General features: G+C 30.1%; 3 non-coding genes across 3 annotated transcripts; 1 reads left to right on the forward strand and 2 right to left on the reverse strand.

Moving 5' to 3' along the window:
• Positions 1 to 719: 719 nt before the first annotated feature.
• On the reverse strand, positions 720 to 791 carry Trnad-guc. Its single transcript has one exon. It is a non-coding gene; the product is annotated as a tRNA-Asp (tRNA).
• Positions 792 to 5,101: 4,310 nt separating this feature from the next.
• Positions 5,102 to 5,173, reverse strand: Trnae-uuc. The gene has a single exon. It is a non-coding gene; the product is annotated as a tRNA-Glu (tRNA).
• Positions 5,174 to 5,897: 724 nt separating this feature from the next.
• Trnae-cuc lies at positions 5,898 to 5,969 on the forward strand. The gene has a single exon. It is a non-coding gene; the product is annotated as a tRNA-Glu (tRNA).
• Positions 5,970 to 10,362: the final 4,393 nt, after the last annotated feature.

Genomic DNA, 10,362 nt, shown 5'->3' on the forward strand with positions numbered 1-10,362 from the left:
AGAGAATACAACTGGATTAAAATTGATAAAAGACGAGAAAAATTGTTTATATACAAAACAATTATCTTCATGTTTACTACTATTAAGTAAATCCGTTATTAAAAACGAGGATTAAATTTTTTTGCATTTGATTTAAATTTTTTATTTTGTTTCATCCAACTAACAAAAATATATCGGTTAATTTAATTAAAATAAATAGAATAAGAATAAATTATAAATATCCCTTATTTTTGAGCAGTTTAGTTGATGATAGGAGATTTGATCAAAAAATTCAGAAATTTCTCAGCTACGTCATACTGTTGATATTCCAAAACCTAGAGACAGCATTAAATATGGTGAGTTTAGCATTCAGTGAGTTTTTGTAATTTAATACTAGCCCAAATTCTGTTAAATCCTTGGCGAGAACGCTCGGACTAATATATTTTTGCACCTAGTATCACCAAAAAGAGATTGATTAAAATCGGTGTTATTGTGTACTAAATCTTCTTGGATCTCCCATTTTAGCCAAATCTCCCTATATTTAGAACTGCATACACAAATACAATTACAGTTATATTCCATATTCTTCTATGCCAACCTAGCATTGTATTTGGTTTCCGCTCCATTTTACGTAGACATACGGACGTTTTTATAGTATAGTGAAAAATATTTATTTTACAAAGTTTAGTTATAAACTAAAATATATTTTTAAAAAAGGGAAGAAATTGAAAAAAAAAATCCTCCCCGGCGGGGAATCGAACCCCGGTCTCCCGCGTGACAGGCGGGGATACTGACCACTATACTACCGAGGACTACGGACGGAGGAACTTATTTTTGCTCTCTTGTGTTCCGTAATTGTTTTTATTGTTATTACATTATAATAACAATAAAAAAATTATAATAACATTATTTCCTTGTAACAATAAAAAAAATACATTAGTTCTTATTCTGACAAATTTAAAACAAATCAATTTCTTGTTTTTTTTTGTTTCTTTATTTTTTTGTTTGTTTTCATGATAACTGTGTTTTAGGACGGAATGTAAGAATGTGTTGGGTTGGTGCAAAATTAACGCAGTTTTGAAAATTTGTTTTATTTTTGTAAGTGCTTGTCATCTATACAAACCTAAATCCCAAAATCTAATTTATGGATTACAATATATACTTTTAATTGTTATTTTTGATACAAAATATTTTAGGTTATTTTGAATCTTATAAGAGAAAGATCTGCGAAAGTAGAAATGCCCAAAAGAAGCACAAGTGGTTACTGTACAGCTAACCGAAGCCCAAAAATATTGTCCCTTTGATATTTGCACGTCTCTTCTGTTGTGCCACCAAAATGATCCATTTCTCGATCGAATCATCACGTGCGATGGAAAATTGATTCTGTACGATAACAGGAGGCTAGGCGTGGTGGGACAAGGATGAAGCGCCAAAAAACCTCCCGAAACCAAATCTACACCCAAAAAAGGTGGCGATGTACTCCTGGGGTTTTTCACTATAATTTCCTGAATTATGGCGAAATTATCACATCAGAGAAATATTACCAAGAAATTGACAGCATGCACGGGAAACAGCAACGTCTTTGTTCAGGTAAACGGTAAGGGGCAGATCTTTTTCACGATAACACCAGACCACATGTCCCAACCCTGCGGAAACTTAAGGACTTACAAATACTTTAATTGAATATAAAAAATATTTTTTGCATTGTATAAATTCACTTTTTTCCACATCCTACATGTATTTGTTAAATTTAAACAATGTTTATAAATCCCACGCCCTGAAGATGATCTCAATAAAGATCGAAACGTTGGCACGATAAAGAAAATGTTTTTCTGAAACCTACATCACACCAGACCGCATCTCACGATTTCCGAATAATTAAGGACTTCAGATATGAAGCCTTACTACACCCTCCATATTCACCCGACATCACGCTCACTGACTTCCACTTTTGGCCAATTTCTTGAGGGATAAAATTTTAGAGAACCCGTTGAAGCCAGAAACGACTTCCGAGACTTTATTGTGAATCGAAATATTCTTATGTCAGCTAAAAGCGCTTATTACGAGATTAAAGATGTACAGATTGTGATGGAACATATTTCGAATAAAATTTATTTATTTTATAAAAATTAAAAATGGTTTTGACTGCCTTTTTAAAACCTGCATTATTTTTGCACCAACCCAATATGTATATATGCCGTTTCAACATTAATATATTTATAATTTCATGTATATTTATATTTACATACAAGCAAGAATGACAACGATAAAACCAGCAACCTTATACTTCTGTTCTTAAATAAAGCCAATGCAATTGTGTAAAACTGACCCTTAAATCGCCTATATACATTTTAAAAACCAAAATTCTAAAAGACAGGGGTAGAACATGCTTATAATGACAGACCATATAATGATCTCTAGAGATGAGTTGTAACTGTTCTCGTTATATTGATAACAAATGAGGGCCTTTTCATATGATCTATCACGCCAATGATTATTATTTAGCTCAAATAACAGTTATGTACATAATTTATAACTGCTTCAATAAAAAGAAATAATTTTGGATTAAAAATATATTGTAACGTTGAAGATGATCAAGGGACGTGACTTGAGCGATTGAAATTTTTTTATTTGCCAATTAAAAAAAATTAAATTGTATTATATAACATGGCATTCACCCAAAAGCCTAATGGCTTGTGCTTGGTTAGATGATCAGTCATTCTTTCAAAATAACAACGCAGTGAACTAAATATTATTACTTAAAGTTCAAATTGTTACACAGATATTATTTATACTATGTTTTTTGAATAATTTTATGTACTTTTAACGTCATATTATTATTTAAAGTTAGTATTGTTTCATAAAATATTATTTATAATATTTTTTTGAATGATTTTAGGACAGCAAAACTATTTATATTAATTTCTTAAAACTTTCTTACAAAAGGTGGTTCTTTATCTTTGTAGGCGGATGGGGGAATCAATCTTGTGAGAGAAATTGTGGGCTATTGATAAATTTATTATTTCAATCTTAATAAAATTTAATAAGTAAATTTAATGAATATATCTGATTGAAATTATGAACTTTAAAATTTTTATACAAAAGAATGGTGGAGTACTATCTAGGTTTTTATAAATTATTTTCATTATTGTATTAATTGTTGTAAGTAATCCTTTTTTAACAGATAAATTTGCATTATCCCATGCTACCACACCCTAAGAGAAAATCGACTGCACAAGTGCTAAATAAACTCGTTTTATGGTATTTATACCAATTATATCTCTTAATAATAGAAATTTATAAAATAATGATCGGATTCCTGTTATTATAGATGTAATATGCTCTTCCCATCTTAGGTTTTTGTCTATGATTAATCCTAAATATTCAAATGAAATAACTTGTTTAATTTCAAAGTAGTTAGAGCAATTTTTGAACGTACAATCGCCGTTCTGTACTATTAAAATATTATTATTTATATTGCTCTCGTTTTCGATACTAAATATCCAATAGTTTTTTTCTGTGTTCAATAAAAGTTTATTTGTATGATTCCAGCTTCGTATTTTATTTATATTTCCAGAGACTTTTATCATTAATTGTTCATTTGTTTCATCCTCAATTAGAAAGACGGTGTCATCAGCGAATTCAGTAACTGTGCAGTCTATGTCAAGGTCAAAAATATCGTTTATATAGATCAGAAGAAATAATGGTCCCAGGACTGTGCCCTGGGGAATACCATGGTTTGATTTAATTTGGGGGCATAATGAATTATTTTAACTACTTGCGTTCTATCCATAAAATAACTTTTAATCAATTTTAAAGCTAAACCTCTTATGCCTTTTTTCTCATGTTTGTTGAATAATATTTCATGGTCTATTGAACCAAATGCCTTGCCAATGTCCAAGAAAAATCCCATCAATTTTTTTGCTTTCTCCAGTTTTTCATAAATATTATTTATTACAAAGTGTATTGCATCTGAAGTACTTTTTTATGTGTGAAACCAAATTGGTTTTCTGCAAAAACGTTTTGCTGATGTAAGAAGCCTTTAATTCTTATGTACAGGCAGTTTTCTAATAACTTTGAAAGAGATAACGTTAAAGAGATAGGTTCATCGTTTTCAATACATTTTTTATTACCACTTTTGAAAATGGGCACAATTAATGATTTTTTGAAAATTGTAGGATAAATCTCTTGATTAATATTCATCAATAATATATTCAAGGGGGTCGACTATGAATAAACTATACATTTTAATTATTTGTTGTTCACATTGCTAACATAAAATGAATTGGATGGCTTTGGTTCGTTAATATATTTTTGAATTTCTGTTTTTGTTAATGGAGTTAAGAAAATTGAGTTTTTTAATATATATATATTTTTTTTAAATAATTTAATGGTACAGTAAACGTTTGTTTTTTAATTTTTTATTAATTTGTCGGTAAAGTATTGATTAAAAGTATTGTCTAAACACTCCGCTATTTCAGCGAAATAGATAGCATAAAAAATAATTGGTGTTTTAGTTCAAGAAAACCACAACTCAGATTATAAAAAATTTACCAGCAAATTAAATTAATAAAAAGAAATAATGTCAGTATCTGCAGCAGCTAAATGCAAATTATAGAGTAATAACATAAATAATTACCAAAATTTAAAAAAGAAAATAATTTAATGGCTACATTTTTGATTCTTGACTTCATATATCTATTGAAACAATTTATTTATAATGTGTGGTGATTATTTATGATGAATTTAGCATAAAAAGCAAAAGACTTATTGACAGAAAAAATAATTAATTAAATAAAACGATCGTGAGATGTAGGTCAAAATTTATAATGATTGGCAGGCCAATCTGCAAAATTTCTGTATTCAAGATATTTTACCAAAAATAAACGTTTTTGGATGATAGTACGTATTATATCATATTCATGAAATGTGTAAAATTATTTATTTTCTCATCTGATGATAAATGATCTATTTACGAAAAAGATATTGGCAGCATTCAATTTTGAAATTTAATTATTTTATGTAAACTGCTAGGCCCCTTAAGTCCACTTGGAACGAGTATTTTTTTATTACGGAAAATAGCAAAAGTTGATTTTTGGCCGTAGAAAAGGCCAAAATATTATTCCGGTACCGGGAATCGAACCCGAGCCTCCTGGGTGAAAGCCAGGTATCCTAGCCACTAGACCATACCGGAGATGAGGTTAACCTTCAATAGATTTCGTTATGCATCAAATCCAGTATTAACTTATGAGTTAAAGTTTACATAATATATTATATATTTAATGATGTGGAAGTTGTACCGTAAATGCGAGCATGTTGACATATATTTTTTTTATTTTTTTTTAATTTAATTTCAACAACCCTCATAAAACCACATTTTTCATTAAAAAGGTTTCAATTAAAAAGAAAAAAAGTTATAATCAAAGCGAAAAAGGTATCATTCGACCCGAAAATGCTATATATGACAGGAGTAGTTCAATTTAAATAAGAAAAAAATTAAAATAATACATGAATCGTTCATCATGAAGATGATAATGATCAAAACATGATCGAAATTGTTGCCAAAGCAAAGGCAGGCAATCACATATTAAATAATTATTTTTCCAAAATTTCTAGGCTCTTAGGGCCCATTAGAAAGAACGCTCTACACGTGTCTATGATATTTTTCAACCTAGTATCAGCAAAAACGCTTAATTAAAATCGGTGATGATTATAATAATATTATATAATCATGACATTATCATTATTATAATCCAACAATTATAATCATTATGCGAATATTTGAAAGAAGTAGTTTATGGTGGTTTCGTTGAAAATGAGGAGAAATCCATTAAAATAAAACGAATTATGACGGAAACTAATATTCATAGCTTCATGATTAACCATCACAACATGATCCAAACCCGCTCAAACAATGATCCGGTATGGTCTAGTGGCTAGGATACCTGGCTCTCACCCAGGAGGCTCGGGTTCGATTCCCGGTACCGGAATAAATTTTTTTAAATTTGTTTCCACGACAATATCAATTTTTTGTAAATGATGATACTTCTCACATATGTGTTGTTTACAAATGTTCGAATTTCAAGCAATAAACGCTAATCATCAAGTTGAAGGAGTTAGAGACATGTCTTACCACAGCCAACAAGATGACCCAATGAGAAACTGGTTTTTGTACTACTCAATTTTGAACGTATGAATTACAACACACCTAAATATTATCTTATTAAATAATAAATTTAAATAAATAAAACGGCTAATAAATAAATAATACAATAGTTTTAAATTAGTGATTAATTTGTATCTCAAATATTATTCAAGTATATGTTTAAAAGGAGGTAAATCAAAATTTATTATATTTTGTTGAAGTCGTTAGACGCGGTCAAGAATGATGTAGTTGAGAAAAACTCATTTTTCATTTTTTTGCCGTCGTTTCGACCTTTAATCGGGTCATCTTCAGGGCCTGGGTAAATTACAAAATATATGTTGATTGGAAAAAATACAATTTAAGATGTAAATATAATTTTTGTGCCAAGTATTTCATACGTAAAGTGTGTGCTGTTCTTATGGTGTCTTATTGGTGTGTGAAGGTGTGTGTCAATTATCTATTATGTATACTGCTGTTTTTATATAATTGTGACGGGGTGGGGAAATCTGAGGAAATTTCTATGATAGTAGGCGGTTTATTTAACTCAAAGGAAGTCGAGAATGGGGTTTTTCTCGATTGGATTTGTGATTCGGCATTCAATATTGTAAAGGAAGTTAAGTATTAAGCTTAGTTTAGTTAAGTCTATTTGCTTTATGATTTTGGCGTAGAGCTACGGCTGAGTTTGCATGTATCTGTTCTGTAATTAATGCTGTGTGTGTCTCTGTTAATGTAAACCATTTCCAGAAAGTTGCATTTTCTATTTGTTTTTTCCGTGTTTAGTATTTGTATTTTGTCGAAATGAAAGTTGTGTTGTTTTTCAAAGTGGTGTGTGGCCAATGTTGTGGGATTAGTTGTTGGTGTTTTACACCCATAGATGTGTTTTTCCGTTTCACTAGATATTGCGATGTATTTTCAATGTATGTTGCTGGATAGTTCATATTCATTTTATAAATTACATCGGATTTGTAGGTGTTTGGTGTCGGGTCTTTGACTTTGGAAAAAAAGTGTGAATACTGTTCTATGGTTTTTAAAACTTATTTTAATATTTTTGTGTTAATGTTTATTGTTGTATTAATTAATATTTTAATGTTCTGAGGAAAGAAATTTATTTAATTTGTGCGGCAATGTGTTGATGAACGGAATGGGCATTGGTTTGCTTTGGTACGATTGTGTTGATGATGTGGAGGATGTTGTTTTACGTAGCGCTGGGTCATAATTGTTTATGATTCTGTTGATTATATTTTTAAGGTAGTCATTGTTATGCAAAATTTTTTTGTATGTTTGAATATTTTTTAGGTGAAAGGATCCATGACTTACAGATATGGTCCTGTGTAATAATTTTTTAGCGGTATTTAATATTGTGCGTGTGGGGTGGTGTGATGTATAATTAAGGTGCCGATCAGTGTTCCTTAGTTTTTGGTACCAATCTGTAATTACGTCCATTATATTATATGTTTATTTCAAATTTCTCCAACCAATTTTGTTCCTTCACTTTTTTGAAACTGTATAACACTGTTGTATTTAAATTTAAATTGAAATAGTGAATTGTGTCATTACAACCGACTAGATTCAACGACACTATTCCTTGGTTCATCGGTTGATTGAAGTGCTGAAGTAATTAAACCAAACTTGATAAATCTAAACAAAAATCAAAATAATTCACAAAGAGAAAAAATCTCTACGACCAGTATTGTCCTTTTATAATTGTCCATGCCATAAACTCGCAATAACAATAGATAAAATAATTAAAACCCACACAATTTCAAACCTATATTCGATATTAAGAATCCTCTAGAATTTATAAAACAGTTAGAAAACATGTATTAAGTCGGGGATGAGTTGACAAGAGGGTATCGTTTTACTAGAATAAATTCAGAGTGTTCGGCTACTCGGGTTACAAACTTTGCCAATAGATTCTACATTCGAAATGGAACCAAAAAGTCCTAATTAACTATTGGTCCGAATCTCACCAGTTTGGGTGTTATCCCACTTTTTATGATTTTTTAAGATTTCACGACCTTGCTTCAAATAAACAATGAACACTCCAAAACTAAAAGGTTTTGGACAAATCCGATGATGTCATTAAAAACTACGTTAAATTTCCAATGAGATGTGATCAATACTAAACTTGTACACGTTCGTGAAATAAGTTTTAGTTTTGAAAAACATTTTTTTTTTTAGTTGAAAAACTTACTATGGTGATTTTAATGTTCTATTTCCAAACCTAGAAACCAGTAAATTGCAGGAAACGTACTCAATTACCTTGGTGAAATAAGCGTTTTAGTAGACAGAACTTTGAAAAAAAAATTCCAAGTTGAAAAACTTACTATGGTGATTCTAAACTACTAATTCCAGACCTAGAAACCAGTAAATTGCAGCAAACGTACTCAACTTAATATCCTTTTAGTGGTGCAATTACTTTTTTAATTACTTTTTTCAGAGATGAAGAAATGTATGAAGGAAAAGAAAAAACCGTGGTTGACGAATTGGAAGATGGAAATAATATATAATAATATGGATTTCTCCAAAACCTTTTAGTTTTGGAGTTTTTATTGTTTATTCGAAGCAAGGTCGTGAAATCATAAAAAATCAGAAAAATGGGAATTACTCCAAAATATTGAGATTCAGACCATAGTTAATTAGGACGTTTTGGTTCCATTTTGAATGTACAATCTACTGACAAAGGTTGTAACACCCTGTATACACAAAGCATGAAACAGATAAATACCATTTAATACTAATTTCATTAGTAATTAATAAATAATTAATTTATTAATTGCTTAATTTTTAATCCCCATAGTGAGTTTTCAACATAAAAACAAAATAGTTTTCANGGAAATTTAACGTAGTTTTTAATGACATCATCGGATTTGTCCAAAACCTTTTAGTTTTGGAGTGTTCATTGTTTATTTGAAGCAAGGTCGTGAAAACTTAAAAAATCAGAAAAACTCCGAAACTGCGAACCAGAAAAAATTCGGACCCTAGTTAATTGGGACTTTTTGGTTCCATTTTGGATGTATAATCTATTGGCAAAGTTCGTAACACTAGTAGCCGAACACCCTATACTTATTAATGTGAACTTAATTCAGGGAGCATCTATGCCAGAAAGTGATATTGTTATAAAAAGGTATCCATTGGCCTATATAAAGACCTAACATAACCTTACAACTCTGTTTTAGTGTAACCTGATTTACGTTAAGTAATTAAATAATATATTTAAGTTTGAGAACAAAATCACATTTTTCTAAATTAATTAATTAATTTTTATATAGCTTTTATTTGCAGTACATTACAGTTACCTTGAATTCTGTAACATGTAACATGGAGATAGTAAACATATACAAAATTAGAGCCAAGAGTGGAAAAATACCCATTGGTAGTGCTCCAATGATGCTAAATTGGCTAGGTATTTGCATTAAAATGATGTCCGTATAATTAATCCCTGTCAATATCACTTTCACTATCACTTCATAGATAACCTCGTGGCCATCGTCTTTTCAGTCGGCGAGAAGGGTTCGAGGGATTCAATTCAAACAAATTTTTGGATGTGCTGGTTATAAAACAATAAGCATCACAAGAAATGAAGTAGATGTAGATTTATCATGCGGGGTGTGTAATACAGTGCGCCCTTTTAAGAGCTACTGTATGTAATGAAGTAATTAAAACGCAATTAATTAATCAGGCGGCGGAATTCGCATTAACTACCTTAAGACATATTTTTTGGAGAATGCGATTAAAAAGAAGTTATAGCGTCGGATAACATCATAACTGTAATTCCAGGCTTGTCGGGCGCATGAAATTAGTTCTAGAAAAAATAAAACATTTAAAGAGTTCATCGCTCAAAAGGATGGGAAAATGGAAAAAAATAGATCGAAAGACCTGATAAAATGCAGGTGTAAAAAATTTAAATAAGCAATTAATGTATTTATTTATAATTGCAAATTGAAAGATTATTTCACAGGCCGGGACATTGTAAAAGTTTAACGTGAACCGTTAAACTTTGATGAAATTGATCTAATCTACTCTCAAATAACTTCTGAATAAAGAAAATTAACCTTAACTAACAAACCAAATATCTCAAGATATAAATAGCCATAATAATTGCATTCAATAGACGTAATTATGTGTGGTGATTAGTGACCGTTAATCGATAATTATTCAGAAATCGTGAGATGCGGTCTGGTGTGATGTAGGTTTCAGAAAAACATTTTCTTTATCGTGCCAACGTTTCGATCTTT

The sequence above is a fragment of the Cimex lectularius genome, unplaced genomic scaffold (genome assembly GCF_000648675.2).
Source record: "Cimex lectularius strain Harlan isolate CLEC.00 unplaced genomic scaffold, Clec_2.1 scaffold139, whole genome shotgun sequence".
NCBI lineage: Eukaryota > Metazoa > Arthropoda > Insecta > Hemiptera > Cimicidae > Cimex > Cimex lectularius.